Source organism: Kryptolebias marmoratus, linkage group LG18, assembly GCF_001649575.2.
Source record: "Kryptolebias marmoratus isolate JLee-2015 linkage group LG18, ASM164957v2, whole genome shotgun sequence".
Lineage (NCBI taxonomy): Eukaryota > Metazoa > Chordata > Actinopteri > Cyprinodontiformes > Rivulidae > Kryptolebias > Kryptolebias marmoratus.
Window position 1 is genome coordinate 453,479 of NC_051447.1, and position 9,504 is coordinate 462,982.

A 9,504-nucleotide genomic window follows, 5' to 3' on the forward strand; every position below is an offset into this window, starting at 1 on the left:
GGTTGACTGCAAGAGTTAGTCAGTTGTAGAGGTACTGTACATCCATTAAGTCCTTTTTGCAAGTTTTTACCAACATTCATATTTCATGAACCACTGTACAAGTTTTAATAAAATTTCTGGAATTTTTTTTTTATTTGTCTTGATGGTTTAGTGCAGTGTTTCTCAACCTTTTTGGGCCAGCACCCCCCTATAGGTACAGTCGCTACACAGCGTTCATATACATCCATTTTAGAAACGGTCATCTCTCTATCTGTCTAATAATGCGATGTTTCACTGAGAACTCGGTTTCTTCCGACATCTTTTTGTCATTAGTGAGGCAATACTGACCCCTACTGGAGAATTCCTGACACAGTTGACAGACAGTGAAAGCTCTTTTTTTTTATTTTCCAACAAAATGTAACTGATCTTTGTGCTTTAACCACAACAACACAACAAGTAAAGAGCACAGAAAATGCAAAACAATATAAATTTACATAAACTATGATGTTAAAATCACAGAATGACAAACAGATTTATTAGCTTCCCCGGAAACAAAAGAATCCATGAGAATAAAAAATATATTTACAGCTGTTCCCAAAAAACTGCCAAAATTGAACCTAAATTAGGCCTAACAGCAGCCAATCTGAATGGCTAAAAATTTCTGTTCAAACTTTAAGTAATTATAACAAACAGCAACCAAACAGAAACGCCTAGCAATCTAACATTCACGTGTTAATTAAACAACAGGCAATCAGAAATGCCAAACAGTGAGCATAAGAATTGCTCCAATAGAGAACAATCTGATACTTAAAATGGAGTAAAGCGGAATTATTATTATTATTATTATTATTATTATTATTATTGTTATTATTATTATTCATCCATCCATTTTTTTTACCCCCTTCTCCATTTCGGGTTGCGGGGAGCTGGTGCCTATCCCCAGCAGTCACTGTGCGAGAGGCAGGGGACACCCTGGACAGGTTGCAAGTCCATTGCAGGGCCACATAGAGACAAACAAGACAAACAACCATTCAGAAACTCTACAATGGAATCAAACAGACCACAAATATGAGCAAAGCAGTTTCCCTTTGAGAGCCACCGTACATCAGTGTGGAGAAGGAGACGCTCAAAAATATCATCATTTTCCTGGTACAGTTGTCGGAACAGTCTGTCATTCAGGGCATGGGCTTTTATTTTGTTAACTGCCTTGACTGCGACATTGAGAGACTCGGGAAGAGCTGGACTTTTACATTTGTCCACAGTGGACTGTCAGGATATTCGGGACCTGTTCCTTTAGCAGAGCAGTGAAGCCACGGTACCTGCCAACGCAAACGTGCAAAAAGTATTACAAATGTATCGCTTTTGAGCGGGCCAACAATACTAACAATATGGCAGAAATAATATAGCAGTTTTTTAATGGAGTTTGGTTTCACATTGTCTTTTATTCATAGACTAGTTAAAGATTGTGACTGATTTTAAGACTTTAAAGTTCACAACAACACAAATAAAGTTGCAGCGGTGTCAGCCGACATCGATACGGTGTTACACCGGCTGACACAGCTGCTGCGATCCACTTGTTAAGCCGTAGGTCTCTGATTTTAGAATATTCTATGTTTTATTGTTGGTTTGTGTTTATGTTTTAGGGCACAATATTTTTGCAAGTAGTTCAAGGTTTAAACTGATATTGTTGTGAATCTTTACCTTCAAGCAAACGCCCCCCAAAAGAATATAAGCGCCTCTCTTTTGAAAATATTGCTGCCAGCGCCCCTTGTCATCCTCTTAACACCCCTCAGGGGGTGGTACCGCCCCCGTTGAGAAACACTGGTTTAGTGGTTTACTACAACTGATTAACTGTTGGAACTAACCCAGTTCAAGATAGCCACTACAGCCTACTGACCTTAGAACACACAAATGTCTATAACTCAGCCAATTTTCTAACATTTAGCTAAAATGTGGTGTGGTATAGTATAGTACAGATACGGATACAGATAATTTAGAGGGTTGAACAGATACAGATAGCGGTGTACTCGCTCATCCCTAGTGTGGTAGTAGCTGAGAGTCATTTACCACACATACTCTGAGTGTGACATCTTACAGGTGGAGGTTTGTGCATCTATATCAAGAAAGCTTGGTGCACAGACCCTGCTACTGTCGAGAGAATGCTCACCCAAAGATGCAAATGCTGTACTGGCTATGAAAAGAACTTTATGCAGCCATTTACAAACACCAGACCAAACATCTTGAGGCTGCTTTTAGTGTTGCTGGTGACTTCAACCACTCCAACTTGAAGACAGTTCTCCCCAGATTCCACCAACATGTCTCCTGCCACACTAGAGGGGACAAGACTCTGGACCATGTTTACTCCAACTTGGCTGGAGCATATAAAGCAACGCCCCTCCCCCACATTGGACAATCTCTCCCTTTTCCTCACACCTCGGTATTTACCACTCATTCAACGTGTGAAACCCACTGTAAGGACAATAACAGTGTGGCCAGAGGGGACAGCTCCACGACCAGTTCAAAAACACTGATTGGGATATGTTCATTCACACAGATTTGGAACAGTACACCTCATCTGTACTGGACTATATCTCCTTTACTATAGACAGTGTCACTAACTACCCAGAAACAGATCACCATGTACCCCAATCAGAAGCCTTGGATGAATCTGGATGTCCGTCTCCTGGTGAAGGCCCCCAACATACTACAGTACAGCCAGGGCTGAGCTGAAGAGGGGCATTAAAAACACCAAACACCATTATAAGAGGATGGTAAAAGAACACTTCTCCAACTCCAACCCCCGACGTATGTGGCAAGGACTCCAGATCATCACAGATTACAAGACCATTAACCCCCACCCGCCTCCTTTGATGTCTCCTTCCTCAACAAACTCAACAATTTCTATGCTCGCTTTGAGAGAGGGAACCTAACACCTGTAACAAGGCAGTTGTGCCCGTAGATCATCAACCAGTGACTCTTTTCCTTACTGATGTAGGAGCACCGCTGAGCAGGATTAAAGTCCACAAGGCTGCGGGTCCTGATGGCATCCCTGGATGTGCTCTCAGAGTGTCTTCTGGGGAGCTAGCAGGAATGCTGATGGACATATTCAGGAGGAATGCTGATCCACATCCACCCATACACACTAGGATGGCCCTTATTTTTGAAGCATTGAAAACTCTTGCTCTGACCCTCTCAAATGTTTCCAAATAATAATAAAAAAAATTCTGGTAAAATTTGAGAGCAATATAACAATTTTAACAGGTTGCTCAAAGTCCAGCTAATCAGTGCTATAATACTGCTATATAGATGCACTAGTCACACTATACAATTGCTACTTCACAAACAAGTGGTAGGTAAAACATTGTTAAAAAAGTTTTTTATGATTAAATTTTTTTCAGTGTACTTAACTTTGCCCCCAAAACACACAATTGGTGCAGTTCATCATGCAAGGTGGATGGCCAAGGTCCTGTACACCTTCAAAATATGGTTGTTTCGAGCACAGTTTCAGCTTACAAAACGAGAAGAAAAAGCTCTTTGTGACCTCTGTCTTTTCTTCTCAAAGTTGTATATAAGAGCATGGTTCACCTGCCCTGATGCTGTCAGTCCACCAAGACATGACCTCTCCTTTCTACACGCACTGCTAAACTATGGAGATATCAACAAACTCATTTCTGACTCCACATCCAAGAAGCTGTCAAAGCATCTCTGGTATCTGTCAGAGCATCTAGTTGGGTTAGCGCTATTTGACATGGAGGTACCAAATGACACAAAGGCCCTAATGGTTGCTGCCCTGAAAGAAGTTCAAAGAGACAACACTGATAATCATAAAGCAGTTGTTGATCTCCACACTGTTCCTTCACAACCAAAAGCACAATCAAACTTCTAGAAGCCTTGGACATTTCAAAAGAGTTTCTTAGTTGTCCACACCACCGCTGGCAAGAAAGAGATGACTTCCAGGATGGAGCTAGAAAAGCTTCTGCTCTTTCAGTTGTGAATGATCATGCAGAAAGAGCAGTAGCCTTGGTGCAAGATTTCAACAAATCAACAAAGAGTGAAGAGCAGCTGCAGTATCTGCGTCAAGTGGTAGCTGATCAATGGAAGCAATATCCGAATGCTTTGAAGACTACACTAATGAAGACTTGAACTTTGCTATAAGACATTATATATAAACAAAGTACCTATATTTGACAAGTTTAACATTACTTAATGTATTATTGATGACTAAATGTGATTTCTTACTTTTTGTGTCTATAACTAATGGGTTATTTGTAGTTCTTATGTTCCAGGCCTTTGAGCAACCTGTACAATTTGTTCAAATTAAAAAATATTTTTGTAGAATTATTTTCTAGGTAAATAGAAACTTTCTAAAGGGTCAGAGTAACACAATTCAAACTTTTAATTTTTTGTTATATATCAAGGACCGCCCTAATGCACACAAGGGGACAGCAGTGGAGCGTGTGAATGGCATCAAGTTCCTGGGTTTCGAGGACCTCACCTGGACAACCGGCTGCTCCAAGCTGGTCAAGAAGGCTCACCAGTGCCTCTTCCTTCTGAGGATTCTGAGGAAGAACCAACTGTCCTCAGACATCCTGGTGAACTTTTACAGCTGCACCATTGAGCGTATCCTGACCAACCGCATCACAATCTGGTACAGGAGCTGCTCAGCCTCGGACCAGAAGGCACTGCAGAGGGTGGTGAAAGCCGCCCAGTGCATCACCGGAGGACCACTTCCTGCCATATAGGACATCTACAGGAAGCGGTGTCTGAAAAGGGCTGGGAGAATCATTAAAGATCCCAGTCGCCCAGCATACATACTCTTCAGCCTCCGGACCAAGACCACCCGGTACCGGACCAGCTTCTTCCCCACAGATGTCACACTCCTGAACTTTGCCTTCTGACATCTAAACAACAACGACGGCTGTATCCTATACACAACAATAACACATAGACTGAAACACTACCGCCTGCACTTTATCTGTTAGTCACTATCATATATACTGAATAGATAATCTACTCCTGCTCATAGTCTGTACATTCATAACCTGTACATACATATACATTAAGTTTTTAGTATATTTTGAAACAACCTTACAGTACATTTTTAATATATACATCTATTTTTGCTAAGCACTCTGGATGGATGCAAACTGCATTTCGTTACTTTGTACTTGTGACATGTGCAATGATAGTAAAGTTGAATTCTTTTCTATTCTATTTTGCATGAGATCTTATGTAATGTTATTTCCAAGGTTTGACCAAAAAGTCTAAATTTTTGTTTTTTTTCTTAACATAAGATGATCTTAGTTTAAAAGGCTGGCATGAAAAGCAACAGGTATTATGCATTCCTTCAATGAATGCTAGGGTTTTAATTTTATTTTTTAACTTTTTTAACACCGACAATTGGTAGTGATAAGCTAAGTTATTTCCAAACAATGCTCTTTCAGGGATGTTTTATCTAACACAACACCTACTCCCCACCCTCCATCCCAAGAAAAAAAAAGAAAAAGGAAAGAAGAACAAGTTGAGAAAACTGAGAACCATTGTGACCGTCATTTTATACACTCTCTTGTGAAAGCCGTTTGCCAACTAGTCACAGCTCAGTTAGACACCTTTAACGTGGGAGCTGCTGCTTAGGTGGTACATTGTAGGTAGAGGTGTGTATAATGGGGAGAAGGACAACTACAAAACATTGTGCATGGCCTAGAATGCAGCTTTGCAAGCCATGCACATGAAAATAGGCTGTGGTGTCATTTTGTGTGTGATACAAAATGTGGCCACACAGCTCACTGGTTGCTTGGTCTCAAACATTCAGAATTCAGTGAAGCTGCAACAGAAAGCCTGCCTATTTTCATGCAATTTTGAGTCACCAACTCATCTACAACTGTCGCAGCCCAGTGAGATACTACCTTTAATATGGTTTTCATCTCCAGCCAGCTGTCACAACATACGGGACAGTTCATTGGAAACATCACACTCAAAATATAGAACATGAACATTTCTGGTCAGCAGATGCGGAGGAAGTAGATGATTGTTGGAAAGCCTAAATATCTTTGTCTGTCACTTTATTCATTGCATTCATCTCTCCTCCTCAGTGACATTTTTTCTGACTCTCTGCTTCTCTCCATCACTTGCTTCAGATATGTATGCACACAAAGACGGCACTTTGTGTCTGTTTGCGTTTTCTGCTCTCTCAGAACAGACACACACAAAACAAAATATGTACATGCCCAGTAGTCTTGCTTGTCTTCTCTGCAGCGATGTAGTGAAAGTCTTTGGCCCCTCAGTGAACCAATGAGGCTGTCTCACAGGTCTGCAAACATTCACATAGACACTCACTCTCTAATATACCCGGGTGTTCCACTTAGTTCACTGTTTTCAACTTTTAACTTTCAACTTTTAGCAGTAATGAAAATGAGTCAAAAATGGCTGTCCTACTTTCACTTCAAATCCTCTAATAACATGAATAAACCCATTAGCTTTCCCCCTGTGCTTCAGGATGACATATACAACAGAGTTTAAAGGGTAAAGACTGGGTTAAGTGGTGTGTTGAAGTCGAGTGTGTAACTTGAGTTCACAAAAAAAATTATATATTTTTTTTTACAACAAGTAAATTTGCAATATTTATATTTGCAGAGTAGAAGAGTGTCACAGTGGTTAGAGCTGCTGTCTCACTGCAAAAGGTTTGCAGGTACCCTCCCATCTGGGGCCTTTCTGTGTAGAGTTGAAATGTTCTCCACTTGCCTGCATGGGTTTTGTCTGAGAACTTTGGTTTTCTTCCCAAATACATGTCAGTTTAATAGGTAATTAAGTCGTGAGTGAGAGTGTGAATGGTTGTTTGTATTATTTTTTGTCTCTATGTGGTCCAGTGATGGACTAGAAACCTGTGCAGGGTGTCCCCTGACTCTTGTACAATGAGCTCTGAAGGCAGGCACCAGCTCCCTGTGACCCTGAATGAAAAAAAAACGGGAAAAGAAAATGGATTGATGGGTGGGAGCAATCACAGTAAGCTCAATAGAATCCAAATGATTTAGAGAAGCTGCTATTAATAATTTTGATAGTTTTCTCAAGATTAACAAATGACTATTTTGCTTTCTTGTGATAACCAAGGTAGAAAACAAAACATCTAAAATAATAATAATAATAATTAGATGGCTGGTGCTTTATTTCAATCCAGTTTCACCATTTGCCTGTCATGACACTTGGAGATGATCTATAACTGTAATGCACTGATCAGTGACAGACAAATGTTTCTTCATGAAGCATTTTCAGGTTGAATCAGTTGCCTACTGAACTAATTTCTGATGAAGCCATATCCTTTTTGTTTAATTGTGTTTTTGAATAAATTGTAGTTACTTCTAGTTAGTTAACCTCCACCAATGACATATCTTTGATAGTGTTTGTTTGTTTGTCTGTGCACAAGATTCTTCAAAAAGCAATAAATGGCTTTTGATGAAATTCTCAGGAAATGTTGAGATTGTCACACAGAACAAATGATTATAGTTTGGTGGGGATCAGGATCACAATCCAGCTTCTACAATTTTTTAATGATGCATGTATGTTAGGAAAAGATCGATTCCATTATGACATCACAACGATAATGAGTCTTGGCAAAGGTTTGCGCTCTCTGAGTGCTTCTAGTTCTATCACTTGTACCATTCTGATTCTTTTAGCTACCATTTTGTCTCTTTTAGCTTTTAGCTAAAGCTTACCAGTAATTTTAGTTTATGTTTTACCAATTTTAGAGGGCCATGATAGCTTGGTTGCCAGTGCCACAGTCTTGTAATCCTGAGGCTGTGGTTTCAATCCTAGGTTAGATTATGTAGAGCATCATGCATGAAACAATTGTCATACTGTGTGAGTTTGCTTACTGTGGTGACCCCTGAGAAGAAAGCAGTTAAAACAGAAAAAAAACAAAATAGTTTTGCCAACTTTAGCATCTGTTTTGCTACTGTTTTGATAATTTTAGCGTTTCACTACTGTTTTGCTAGTGTTAACATCTGTTTTCACTATTTTAAGAGTAAATGTGACGCATAATTTTTTTTAACATGTTCAAAATTGAAGCAACAAGTCTTTGAGCCTCTGTGAATCACAGGAGAATAGTGAGTAGCCCCCACACACATTTGAGTCATTTTGCAGACAATCTTGTCAGCGCTATTCATCAACTACTCTTTAACAGTCGCTGCCTAGAGAGACACTGGCTTTAGGTAAATGAGAAACTTCAGCGTACATCATCCAAGTGAGCCAGAATATGTAGAGGTCCTTACAGGGGGTAAGTGCATCAATGTGTATGTGCATGTAGCTGCATGTGTTTGTGTGGCATGCAGGGAGAATCTGTTTGTGTAAATGAGGCTTGTTGAGCTGCTATAGCAACAAACATGCTCTCCAAACAAAAAATGAATAATTCTCTTTGACCCTCCTTCTCTTCGTCTCTCCTTCACTCCATACTCCTGCTCCCCTATTTCAAAACATCTCTGGAGTTTTCAATATTTTATTTAATTATTTTTTATGAGAAAAGCAGCAGCCTTGAGACCCTCTTCCTCTGGGCTGAGATGGATTTATGATGCGCTGTCAACTTGTGGAGAGAGAGAGAGAAAGAGAATAAGGAAGCACAGTAAACATGTTTTCCTCCCTCCTACTGTAATTTGAAGGGGAGGAAGTTTAGAAAAGTGAAACACAGTGGGGGGCTTTTTTTATAATCTTCTGCATTGAAAGTCAAAACTGAGAAACAAAAAATCCTTTTGCACAGAAAAGGGGATGTGTTTTCAAAGCTAATTTTCTTGACAGATTTGTTGAGGTTTTAAAAAAGTGATTCAGTTGATTAAAATACATATACCTCTAGTGTGAGTGTGTTTGTCTGCATATATGAACATGGGCTGAACTTTCAACATAAATATTTCAGCAGGCTGAGAATAAAAGCATGAACCCAGAACCTAGTGTGTTTCCAGAGAGGGTTTTAAGTGTTTTGCAATATATTTGGTGTGAAACTTACTATTCAGAAATGGTTGTCACCTTCTGTTAAGAATAAGTAGCCAATAGTTTGAGCTCTGGTTTGTAGGTCACAACGATAATGGGTCTTGGCAAAGACCCTAACCTTTCATGAAGTCAGTGTCATTGTTCAGTCCAATTCAATACACTTAAAATAAAGAAGTGCCATAAAGTAAAATGCTTAGTAAAATTCCAGCTCAAAAAGCTTATTGGGACTTCTGGTTGGAATGCGTGAGGAGTAGACGCACGCTTGGACTGCTGCTGCATTTGTGTTCTTTAATACCTTCTTGGAACCCCATCTCCTTTGTAAAGATTTAAGTATTTTTTGTCGTAGTTGTTAATATTTATCGCAAAGTTACTCGTCATGTCCAAGGCCAAAGGAAAATCATCCGAACGAGAGAAAGAGGCGCAGCCGGCTACTGCTAGCATAACAATCGCGGACATTAGCTCGCTCCTTAGCAGTCATAAAGAGGCCCTGTCTGCGGAGTTCAAGTTGTCTTTTGAATCTCTGACCTCCACACTGGACGGTATCAACGTTAC

General features: G+C 39.9%; 1 protein-coding gene across 2 annotated transcripts in view; it reads right to left on the reverse strand.

Annotated features, from left to right (window-relative positions):
• Window positions 1-9,504, reverse strand: part of nlgn1 (neuroligin 1) — a 591,335-nt gene that overhangs the window by 287,487 nt on the left and 294,344 nt on the right. The gene's annotated exons all lie outside the window — the stretch shown is intronic.